The sequence below is a fragment of the Sus scrofa genome, chromosome 14 (assembly GCF_054392235.1).
Source record: "Sus scrofa isolate SSC_HxYL_T2T_F1_AM1 chromosome 14, Sscrofa_HxYL_maternal_Yorkshire_Landrace_v2.0, whole genome shotgun sequence".
NCBI lineage: Eukaryota > Metazoa > Chordata > Mammalia > Artiodactyla > Suidae > Sus > Sus scrofa.
In genome coordinates, this window is record NC_139396.1 from 101,214,039 (window position 1) to 101,227,323 (window position 13,285).

At 38.4% G+C, this 13,285-nt stretch overlaps 1 long non-coding RNA gene across 1 annotated transcript in view; it reads left to right on the forward strand.

Moving 5' to 3' along the window:
• The window catches only part of LRMDA (leucine rich melanocyte differentiation associated), a 1,116,486-nt gene that overhangs the window by 1,050,440 nt on the left and 52,761 nt on the right, over positions 1-13,285 (forward strand). The window lies entirely within an intron of this gene.

Below are 13,285 nucleotides of genomic sequence, written 5' to 3' on the forward strand. Positions count from 1 at the left end.
CCAGCTTTCTTTTGATCCCCATTTTAATGAAATATGTTTTTCCATCCTCTCACTTTCAATTTGTATGTGTCCCTGGAAGTGAAGTGGGTCTCTTGAAGACAGCATATATATGGGTCGTTTTTGTATCCATTCAGACAGTCGATGTCTTTTGGTTGGGGCATTTAGTCCATTAACATTTAAGGTAATTACTGATATGTATGTTCTTACTGCCATTTTATAAATTGCTTTGGATTTGTCTTTGCTGCTCTTTTTTGCTTTCCTTCTTTTGTTCTTTTCTGCCTATAGAAGTTCCTTTAGGATTTGTTGTAAGGCTGGTTTAGTGTTGCTGAATTCTCTCAACTTTTGCTTATCTGTGAAGGTATTGATTTCTCCTTCAAATCTGAATGAGAGCCTTGCTGGGTCAAGTAATCTTGGTTGGAGATTTTTTTCCTTTCATCACGTTAAGTATATCATGCCACTCCCTTCTGCCGTGCAGAGTTTGTGCTGAAAAATCTGCCGATAACCTTATTGGGGTTCTCTTGAATGTTATTTGTTTCTTTCCCCTAGCTGCTTTCAAGATTTTCTCTTTGTCTTTAATTTTGGTCAGTTTGATTAATATGTGTCTTGGTGTATTCCTCCTTGGGTTTATTTTATATGGTACTCATTGTGCTTCCTGGATTTGAGTGAATGATTCCTTCCCCATGTTAGGGAAGTTTTCAGCTATTATCTCTTGGAATATTTTTTTCCGTTCCTTCTCTTTCTCTTCTTCTGGCACCCCTATAATATGGATGTTGGTGCGTTTCACGTTGTCCCAGAGTTCTCTGAGACTCTCTCCATTTCTTTTCAACGTTTTTTTCTCTTTTCTGTTCTGCATTTGTAATTTCTTCTAATCTGTCCTCCACCTCGCTTATTTGTTCTTCTGCCTCCTGTATTCTGCTGGGTTAGCTGCTTCTAGTGAATTTTTTTTATTTCAGTTATTGTATTTTGTATCTCTTCTTTTTAAGTTTTATATCTTGTATCTCTTTGGTCAGCGTTTCCTGTAAGTTATCCATCTTTGCCTCCAGTTTATTTCCAATGTCTTGCATCATCTTTAGCAACAACAGTCTAAAGTCTTTTTCCTGGAGGTTGAGCACCTCCTCATCACTTAGCTGATTTTCTGGGGTTTTTCCTTTCTCCCTCATCTGAGTTATAGTTCTCTGTCTTTTCATTTTTATAGGTTTTTGGTGTGGTGACATATTTACAGATGGTAGAGTTGCAGCCTCTCTTACTTCTGATGTCTGCCCCCCTCATGGCTGAAGTCAGTATGGGGGCTTTCTGTAGGCTTCCTGATGGGAGGGGCTGATGCCTGCCCACTGGTAGGTGGAGCTGATTCTAATCCCTCTGGTGGGTGGGGCTTAGTCTCTGGATGGGATTAGAGGCAGCTGTGTGCCTGAGGGGTCTTTAGGTAGCCTGTTTACTGATGGGCGGGGTTGTGATTCCACCAGGGTTGTTGTTTCCTCTGGGGCTTCTCAGCAGCTGACTGAGGGGTGGGGCCAGATTTTCCCAAAATGGCTGCCTCCAGAGAAAGGCAGCTGATGAATATTCCCAAGGGCTTTGCTTTCAATGTCCTTCCCTCACAACAAGCCACGTTCACCCCTGTTTTCCCAGGTTGTCCTCCAAGAACTGCAGTTCAGGTTTTACCCAGATTCCTATGGAGATTGCTTTGCCCTCGGACCCAGTGCATGTGAAAGTCTGTGTGTGCCTTTTAAGAATGGGGTCTCCATTTCCCCCAGTCCCATGGAGCTCCTTCACACAAGCCCCACTGGCCTTCAGTGCCAGATGCTCCAGGGGCTCTTTCTCTCCATGCCAGATCCCCACACGTGAGAGTTTGATGTGGGGCTCAGAACTCTCACTCATGTAGGTGAGTCTCTGTGAACCAGTTAGTTTCCAGTCTTTGGGGCTTCCCACCCAGGAGGTAAGGGGTTGTTTATATCATGAAATCGCCCCTCCTACCTCTTGATGTGTCCTCCTCTTTTTCTTCTGGAATAGGATATCTTTTTTAAGGTTTCTGGTCCATTTGGGTGAAAATGCTTAGTCTTTACTTGTGAATTTTGTTGTTTTTAGGAGAGAAGTTGAGCTCCTATCCTTCTATTCCACCATCTTAATCCAATCTCCTGTTCGTATATTTTAGAAATTAATCTCTTGTCGGTTGCATTATTTGCAAGGATTTTCTCCCATTCCATAATACTTTATTTTCTTGATCACTACACTTCTCTAAGAAACTTTAATATTCAAAAGTGTTGTTTCTCTCATTTTATTCTTTTCAAAATTGTTTTAGCTATTCCAACTCTTTACCTGCCCATATAAATATTAGAATACTCTTGCCTATGTGTATAAAGATACTTGTTGAGATTTTTATAGGTTTAATACAGATGAATTTGGGAAGAATTGACATTTTTACTATGATGCATCTTCTAATCTGTGAACATAGTATGCCTGTCCAAGTGTTAGGATGTTTTGAAATTACTTTTCCCAGATTTTATAATTTTCATCATAAAGATCATTTACATACTCTATTAAATTTATACTTAAGTATTTCATTTTTTTCAGCAGTTGTAAATAGCATTACATTTTCCAGTTCAGATTTCACTTGTTCATTGTCAGTATATAGAGTATGCAGTTGATTTTTATGTGTTAATCTTGTATCCTACCATCTTATTGAACTCATTAGTTCCAGAAGTAATTTTGCAAATTCATTTGGGGTTTTCTATGTCAACAACTATTTTTTTTGCAAATAGAGGCAGCTTTATTTATTCTTTTCCAGTGTATATGCCTTCAATTCCTTTTTTCTTGCTTACTGGCTTTAAAGGTTTACTTTTAATTTTTGTTATTTGGGATAAAAGCAGACTTAATATAGGAATAATTTTGCCCTCCTGTTGAGCCTCTATCCTCTGGGTAGTCTCCCCAAAGTCCCATGATTTTTTTTTCATGTACTTTTAAAATTTTTATTTATTTTTAAAAATTTTATTATAGTTGATCTACAAAGTTCTGTCAATTTCTGCTGTACAGCAATGTGACTCGGTTTTTTTTACATGTATGTTATTTATATATATATACATATTATATATACACACATTATTTTTCTCACATTATCCTCCATCATGTTCCACCACAAGGGAGTAGATATAGTTCACTGTACTATACAGCAGGATCTCACTGTTTATCCATTCCGAATGCTATAGTTTGCATCTACTAACCCCAAACTCCCAATCAATCCCACTCCTCCTTGGTAACCACAAGTCTGTTCTCCATGTCCGTGAGTTTGTTTCTTTTCTGTAGAAAGGTTCACTTGTACTATATTTTAGATTCCAGATATAAGTGATATCATGTGGTATTTTTCTTTCTCTTTCTGACTTAACTTCACTTAGTATGAGAGTCTATAGTTGCATCCATGTTGCTGCAAATTACATTATTTTGTTCTTTTTTATGGCTGAGTAGTATTTCATCATGAATATATACTACATCTTCTTAATTCCGTCATCTGTCAGTGGACATTTACATTGTTTTCATGTCTTGCAAAACCCCATGATTTAATAGATTTTTCTACACAAGGTAGTGGGAACATGAACTGTTCCCAACTCTATGTAATATCTGGGGATTGTCCCTGTGTTCTCTTCCTAGGTTCATGTAATTATGCACATGCCTGATCTATTCAAGACTTGAGACAGGTTCTATGTAGTTTTCTGGAGCTCTCTGATACATCTCTCTCCTCTTCAGTAGTCTTTCCTTTGAGCTTTAACTACCCTTCCCTTCTCTTGCTCCTAGCTCCCCTTCTTCTATTTATAGAGACTCTGGGCTCCACTTGGGTCCCTGTTTCCTGTGGAAATTCTCTTTAAGCAGTAAATTAAACAGCCCTGGAAATCACTTCATTTGTTTCACCTCCCTTAAGGCACACCATCCTGTGCTGCCATACATTTAATGACTAAAAAGTCTTCTTTAATATATTCTGTCTAATATTTTCCGTTGTCTTAGGAGTTGATGGGTAAATTTGGTCACTCTTACCCCTTCATAGTTGGAATTGCAAATATCTGAAAACCACCTTTTGATTCAGCATCTCTTTGAAGCTCATCAGTTATTGATTATTATATTACAAAATCTACCACACACTTGCAAGTGAAAGCGAAATAGAGCAGGACATCTTTGGAAGGAACTTGTTAGTATTTCCCAAATATCCTGGCCCTGAAGCTTCCTTTGGGGGGGCAGTCTTTGGGATCTAAATATGGATGTTTGTTCTGCCAAAAATAATCTTCATATCTGGCTAAGAAGTTTATGTTTTAGAAGGCCTGGGTATACTTTGCTAAGTATAGAAGCTAGAGAGAGCTAGAGTTGGCAGGCATAACAGGGGGAAAGAGGCTTTGATGTTGTATAAGTGACTCTTAAATTGTCTAGGAAGATAATTCCTCTATTCTTTAACATTTTGTTGGTGGCAATTGGGATGTGACTTTCTTGTTTTCCAGCACACTGAACAGATTCATTAGTCAGTTTTATGGATTTTATGGGAGGAGTGATGATATGAGTGAAAACAAGTAAGCATTTAATAACCAGAATTGTATCAGTACCTTTAAATTGTCCTCTTTTATTCACCCATTTCTTTAGCATCCCTTTAATAAAGGGGAGGAGGATGTACTTCCATGGCCCAAGTCCCTTTCTTTCCTATAAAAATGTTCAACCTTAATTTTTCATGTTGTATCTTATATATTAAAGCAAGCAGATGGGACATGATGTTGCCCAGTATTTATGGACAGTATTTATGATAACCCATGATCCTTATCTGGTTTGACATTCCAAAATTATGGTGGAGGTTCCACTCCTTGTGCCATTGTTTTCCAAGCAGAACTCGTAAAGACCAACATGGAAAAAAATTGCCTTCCTCCAGACAACACAAGCTCCACCCTGCCCTTCATGTCTTATCTTCTTCCAACATGCCCACTGCTGAAACCCAAGCAAACCCTGCTGACTCCATTCCAGTGTAGTGATGGTGTCCTACTACATTCTCTTCCTTCCACTTCAATCCCATTTTAGAAGAAGAGATGGACCAACCAACACATATACATCTTGAACTGGCCCCAAAGAGTATATTTATAGTTGGAACCAAGTCTTAGTGTTTGCTTAATGAAAACCATGCAGGGAAATAGAGGCAGCTCTTGAGCTGACATTGCATTTGAGTTAAAATCTGGCATCTCCACCCCATTGACAAGTCTGACAGCTGGAGCAGCCATCACCTCATCACATCTCCCAGTTGTGTCTCTCCTGGTTTTTGGCATCCTTCCTGTCTAAATTTTTATCAGATGAGCACTTTTCTTTGGCAGGCACTTTAAATGCCTTCAACTTGTTTTATCTCTGAACTGTTGCCCCTTGCCCTCAGATGTCATTTCTCACATGTATGACTGGAGGAGATTCGGAACAAATTAGTTAAGAATGTAGCTTCAGAGAGCAATTCCTTTTGGCCTTCTCCCCATTCCATTCCTTCCCAGAATATCAGAGCTTCCTTTCAAGGAGGACTCCTGGGCATTTATTAATTTCAGAAAAGCTTACTTCATGGACTTGTCCATTGGAACAATAGTCTGTGAATTTTGATTGTGACACCTCAGAGTAGCTCTGACTGTTCTCAACCATCAGCATTGTTTTCTTTGGCTTTGCTTCTTTTGCAGTAATCAAGCACTTGGGGTTGTGACCAGCAATGAGAAAGCCTCAAAGTCCTCTCATAAATTCCAGTCAAATACTGTGTTTGGAGGCTCTTCAAGATTAATGACAGCCCCAAGCTCTCTCAGGCTGTGCTGAGACCTGAGAGGAGGTGGCATTCACTCCTGCTTCAGAGATCTGGCATGGTCTGCACACCACAAGAGCTGGAATGTGGGCCTGTACAAGGTGCCACCTGCATATGTAATAAGCTCCTCCCCCCTGGCATGCAAAGCTCTTTTGAGTTTTTCCCCAGGCCTTCCTATGAAATCCATAGCTTTTTGTCAGTCGGCTCAGTTCTTTGCACCTGCAATAAACATACCTGGAGCTTTTCTTATCTGATGCATTGAGGGCTAAACAAGGATGCATGACTGTAATTCAATCCTTTGAGAGATGACAAAAATATTTTTATTAGTTATGTAGTAGATAAGACAAATCAAGAGAAATCTATAAAAACTAAATAGATAGCTCTCTCTCTCTCCTGGGTCACAGGTAGCACTAGCCCTAGTTTTCTAGCATCTTCATCAGGGCTTGCAACTGAAATGGCTCCTCCTTCAACCTTTATTCTTTCCTCAGTTGGGGAAGAGAGAGATTGTTTGGTGCCCCACATGGACAGGAAAAGACAGTTATATGATGAAACCATTTTCTCCCAGCCTATACATAAGCCTTCCAAAGTAATGTTGGACAGGCCAGGAGCTCCAGTGAGGAAAAGACAATGATGACAACTGTAATAATATTAGTAATCATGGTCATCAATAGCATCATCGTTCACCACATTTTTTAGAGCATTTATATGTGCTAGACATTAGTCTTATAAAAAAACAGTTTATTGAGATATAATTCACATACAGTAAAATTCACCCATCTAACATGTAATAGTGTAGTCATCTTTAGTAGATTTACAGAACTATACAGTTGTCACCATTATATCATTCTGTAACATTTCCAGTTGCCTCAGAAAGAAGCCCCCTGTTCACTCGAATTCACTCTCCATTCCGTTATACCCTCCAACCCCTGTTAACCAGAAATCTTTCTGTCTCTGTAGATTTTTCAGTGCTGGATATTTCATAGGAATGGAATCATAATGTGGTTTTTGGCAACTGACTTATTTCAATTGGTGTGATGTTTTCGAGGTTCATCTATATGGTTCAACTCTTTTTCTAGTTAATGATATTCTGTTGCATGGATACACCGCATTTTGTTCATCCATTCATTAGTTGATAGGCAAGAGTTTACCTTGTTAGAGATTTGTTAGATATTATGCACCAGACATTTTCATAAATCTTTCATTTAGAATCAATTTCAAACTCACAAAAACCTGACCAATGAGTCACAAGAATCCCCTGAGTCCCTTGATGTTAACATGTTATACAACCACAGTACAGTTATCAAACATTTATATAATACTTAATTGATATTAATTCATCTGGAGAACTTACTCAGATCTCTCCCATTGTTGTATCAATATTATTTTTCTGGTATAGGACCTAACCCAGGATCACACATTGCTTTTAGTTATCATGTCCCTTTACCTCTGTTAATCTGGAATAGTTTCATTCTTTCTTTGTTTTTCAAGACTGATACTTCTAAGAGTACTGGCTGTTTATTTTAGGGACTCTATCTCAATTTGGATTTTTTAGGTATCTTTTTCATGAGTAAATTAAGATAATACTTATTTGACAGTAATAGTGTGTTGGGCCCTTCTCATTGCATTATATTAGGAGGTACATGGTATTCATTTGTCCCATTTTTGGTGATTCTAACTTGGATAACTCGGTTTAGGTGACACCTGTCTATGAGGTTCCACACTGTAAAGTTGTGATTTTGCTTTTGTATTTAATAATTATCATGAGGACATAAAAGTGGTCTGTTTCTCATCATAGTCCCATTCGCTGACCTTAGCATCCATTGGTGGTATTTCCCTACAACGGTTATTACTGTGGTGTTTGCCAAATAGTGGTTTTTCTACTTCCATCATTTCCTCCACATTTATTACTTAAAATTCTACTGGGAGGAAAAGTGTACCATGCTCTTCTATCTCTGTCTACCTATCTATCTACCCATCTATTTCATTATGGTCTTGTAGATCCTGTGGATTATAATTCATTATTATCATTTTGTCAATTGAATTGTCTAAGATTTTCCCATTTGGAGACCTTTCCATCTGACCTTGTATTTTTTTTTTAAGTACTCCCATTAGTTATTGTATTGTTCCTTATCTATTTGTTTTTGTTCCAGGCTTATCTTATACTTTTCTTATCCCAGCCCTGGAGTCAGCCATTTCTCTATGGAAACCTGATAACTTTTACTAGATGAAGATATTTAGAAGCCGTGATGTGGACACTACTCTAAGCACTATTATTATTTTATTTTCTCCCTGTGAATTAGGTAATTATCAGTCCTATTTTTTAAAGAACTGAGGCTTCACACAAGTAGCATATCCAATGCCACATAGCTATAGGTGGTAGAGTTGCTATTTCAACCCAGATGTCTTCACTAAAATGCCTCTACTTCAGTTTAATTTCACACTGGTATTGGAAAATTTGTCTGGTATCTTTGAGCTTCCATATCCTTATCTTCAAAATGAATCTAATGATATTTGCCTCTAAGGGTTGTAGTGGTAACTGAGTATAAGGACACAGGTGATATTGTCTAGCACAGTCTATGCTCCATTGTAAGTGCTCAGATACTAGTTAAATCTGAGGTTATCCACTCAATAGGTATGTATATTCACCTACTTTGCTTTCATCACTGAGGTAGAAAACAGGCAAGTTAAAAAAGACATAAAGGTACAGTCCCTTTCCTATAGGAACTTATAATTGTGAAGATGGAAGTACAATGCACAAATTTCAGGTGACTGTTACAAACAATGCACTTTTTTTGGATGCATAACCCAATATTTTAGAAAATGGAAAGTTCAGCATTGGGTAGAGGAGGGTGTACATGAGCTGAGGCTTCAGAGATGATGGGATTTAAATGGTCATAGAAGAATAAGGAAAACTGAACACACTGAGTATGGCTCAGGGCCACATATTTTTATATGAGAAATGATTTCAGAGATCAGGGATGAAATTTACTTTCCACATGCAAATCATTCCTTCTACAAGAGAACGGTCTTCCATGGGAAAGTGGCCTCCATCCTATCAGCTCTCCAAGAAGTATGGGCACCTCTGTACTATACTATATAGGTCTTCTATCCTATTGGCCTGATCAATTTTGCAACACATCCTCGTTGTTAGCAATTGAGAAGTATAATATAATGGGGACAGATGATGTTAGGCATAATAAGAATTCTTATTTATTTGCCAGGTCTCCTAATGTTCTGCACCATGGCTATTTCTGAGTGCAGAAAATCGGTGTGCTTTTTTGGTAAAATATTTTTGACTACACATCTTGGATCTTAATATCCATAAACCTGTGTTTTCATTGGTCTAAAAAATAAGGTTCACATAATATACACAGAGATGCTTTATTTTAACAGTTTAACTACAACATGTAAGTTGTAAATTCTGCAGGAAGTTTTGACGGCAGATATTTAATAGAGTCTATTGGATGCTCTGCAATTTCCTTGAACCTTGAGAAATTATTTACCAGATTTTTTTACATGCATTTTTTAACATATGCATTTTTCCTATGGATAGGATTTATAGTTTTCATAAAATTCTCAAAAATTCTCAGAACCTCAAATATTTAAATATTACCATCCTAGAGTTATGTGTCCTGTACAGTGGCCATTTGCCACATATGCTTACTTAGATATAAATTCATTAAAATTAAATGAAATTAAAAATTCATTTAATCAGTTGCACATTTCAAGTGCTCAGTAGCCTTATGTAGCTAGTGGCTATGTTTGTACAGTACAAACATAGGATGTGGCTTCCATCATCACAGAAAATTCTATGGGCAGCTCTGTAGCATGTTGGTTCTCAAACTTTGTCATGCACTAGACTTACATGCACTAGACAACCACATGGGTGGTTGTCTCAAAAACAGATTGCTGAGCCTCAATTCCAGATATTCTAATTCAGTAAGTATGAGAGTAAATAGAGTAAGTTTGAGTAAATAAGTGTGACTAAGTGTGATAGCAAATATATGAGTAAGTAGGTTTTTTGAGAATTTGAACTTCTTAAAAGTTCCCAGGTCAAGCTGATGTTACAGTCTAGGAACCACACTTTGACAAACACTGGGATAGATGATGTTGGCTGGGTTGGTGATGGATTTGATTTGGGTTATGGAAGACAGGGAGAAACTTCTACCCTAACTTTCTATGACTCAGAACTACTTGGCTATCAAGTCATGGGTCTGGCCAATACACATGAGTCTGTCTTTATTCTATCTATATAGATTCAAGAGCCCTTGTATATGCCTCATAATCAATTTTTATATTCAAATTATTAATCAATGACAATAAGCTTTTCGAAATGTTTCCTTCAAAAGCTTATCTTCAGGAGAAGTGTGTATTTTTAAGTGGCTTCTATCTTGTCCAGAGTCTAAGAGCTGCCCAGGTCTTGTTATAAAGTATTGTCATATTACATAAGAGAATGGTGGTGTTCAGTGTGCAAAGAGAGAGGCAGAATGTATTAGAACAAGGCAAGGCATGGGTTGGCCTACCAAGTCAGTGTTATCTCCAGGGGATAGTATAAGCTTTGCTTAAGGCTCAAAAATGAGTGTGGCCTTCCCTCATTTCCACCTTTAACTATAGTCCCATGTTCCACATAAATCAGAGACAAAAAACATGTAAGAATCTTGCTAATTATTTTCTTACATCCTAGGCCAAGGTACATCACTAATATATTATGTCACTCCTTCATGGTAGCCCAAACCAGACCCCAAAATCCTTTCCATGATAGGACATAGGCAGCTATTTCCAGTCAAATGAGGCGTATTTGCTGTCCTGGACATGAGTGGTGAACTCAGATGAGTCTCTACCAAAAAGAGGCAGAGAACACTCGTCTATAGTTAAATCATCTTACAACCTTAGTTTTTTATCATTTTCCAGCATTTCTTGAAATGATGCTGAAATGGGGACTTGGAAGAAACACGTATGGTGGAGTGTGCAGACTAACAAAGAAAGGACATGGAAGCTCCTAAATTGTCAAAATATGTTATGGGATGATAAATGCAATCCCTATAAAACGCTAGCTTTTATTCATTTTTTGTAAATGAGAATCAGTGTATTCTTCCCCTGCTGGAATGGAGTGATAGTTTGTAGGGTCTTTGTATGGGAGAGATCTGAGAGTGGCAATCTGACTGGAAAACATTGAGGCTGCCTTTGTGAAGGCAGAATTCCCCAAGCCACCTCATTCCTGGACCCTGTGGCGGGCATAGAATCCAGGTCACTGCTGGTATAGACAGACAATCTTAAGACAAGATAAGTGGTATTGAAAATGTGTGTGTGTTGAGGTGAGGGGTCTGGCATGGGTTCAGCCTGGACTATCTCAAACTCAAGACCACTAGCTAAGTGCCTGAGCTGCTAAATGTGGATGGAAAAGAGAGCTCTGAGCTGAGGCTGAAGACCAACATGCTCCAACCAGGTGCAAAAGTAGCTGAGTGTCTCAAATCCCCCAGTGTTTAAAGTTTCAGACACAAATATGGTGCATATTTTTTTCAGGAGGTTTTTCTTCCCTATCAGCAGTAATGAGTTGGTAATGACAATTTCTAGAGAATGTCAGAAAAGACCCATCTTGGAGTTCCCGTCCTGGCACAGTGGTTAACGAATCTGACTAGGAACCATGAGGTTGCGGGTTCGGTCCCTGCCCTTGCTCAGTGGGTTAACGATCTGGCGTTGCCGTGAGCTGTGGTGTACGTTGCAGATGCGGCTCGGATCCTGCATTGCTGTGGCTCTGGCATAGGCCGGTGGCTACAGCTCCGATTCAACCCCTAGCCTGGGAACCTCCATATGCCGCAGGAGCGGCCCAAGAAATAGCAAAAAGCCAAAAAGCCAAAAAGCCAAAAAAAAAAAGAAAAGAAAAGACCCATCTTACAGGTAAACTGAGTAAATGTAGTGGGAAGGAAACAGAAAGTCCAGAAGAACCAAATTTTAATCCCAGCACTGCCACAAGATTATGGTGTGGCCCGGTAACCTGAGAGAGCCACTTAATTTCTCTAGGGATTCATTCTTCTCTTGTATAGTAAGGAAGAGGAGAGATTAGATAATCTTAAAATTTCTTCTAGCTCTAAAATTCTGCTGCACACATGGATGAGTCATGATCATTGTTGAGGTGAGCTCTTCTAGCATCCGTGACCATAGATGGGATTATCTACTGGCCAGAGCTTCAGTCTCTCTCCTATCTGTGAGAAAGATCCCGTCACTGTGTCCTATCCGATCTGCCCTTACACAGCCTACATATCAGTCCAGTCTTCTTCACATTAAGCTTGGAAAATTCATTTTTTAAGCTATTCACCTCTGTCTTTCTATGTAGTCCTTCTTTGAAGACCAAGTTGTAAAGTAGAAATAAATCAACTGCTTTTGATAAAGCAGAAAAGAGGAGAACCCAGAACCTCCACCTGCCTTACTGACTTGTCCTCCCAGCAGTACACAGTGAGACAACTTCACAGAGATCACAGGAGTCAGACAAGTTGGGTTAAAACCACCAATCTCAGGAAGCTAGTATGAAAAATCAATGGTCAAGTGATCCGAAGATACATCTCAAAAATACTATTCTACCACACAAGTTACTTTGGTATAGTGTGGTGAGTGCCATCACAAAGGTTGATTAATATACAATAAGCACACATAGGTGGCGATTAAAGATGCTGCTTGAATGGAGAGAAATCCAGAAAGATGGTAGAAGAAATACTTGACCAGAAAGATGAGGAGGATGAAAAGAAGAAAAGACATTCTAGGCAGAGATCACAGGGCTGTGAAAGCAGACAATTTGATATTGTGGAAGAATTAAGTTCAAGGTGAGAAAGCATTTGAAAACAAAGCAAAAGTCACTTTATGAAGAGTTTTTATGCCTTGAAAATTTGAAATGGGTTGGGAGGGAGTAGGGTGGAGTGGGACTTTGAGGTTAGTAGGTGCAAACTATTACGTTTAGAATAGATAAGCAATGAGGTCCTTCTGTATAGCACAGGGAACTATATCCAGTCTTCTGGGACAGACAGTGATGGAAAATAATATAAAAAATAGTGTGTGTGTATATATATATACACACATATTTATATATAGATATATATATATGAGACTGAGTCTCTCTGTTGTACAGCAGAAATTGACACAATGTTGTGAATAAACTATAAAAATTTTTTTAAAAAGAAAATTTTAAATATCATCAGGGGTATAAAATAGCAAGTGATCTACATTTTATAAGTGTACCTCTGGCAGCAGACTTCTTGGGAGACCTGGGAAACAAACAGCAGAATTAGAAAACCCTGAGTAGAGTTAGCAATGGATAATGAAGGGGGCCCAGACTTATAGCTGAAGAATGAAGTGTGGGGACCAAGAGAAGAAATGTTAAAAAGAATCTTTAAATACCAAAGCTAATCAAAAGCTTTTGCAAGATACTCTTTCCTACCTGCCTTCCTTCTTTCTTTTTTTCCTTGAATGTGTTTATTTTATACAGGTTATACTAACTACATGCTTTTC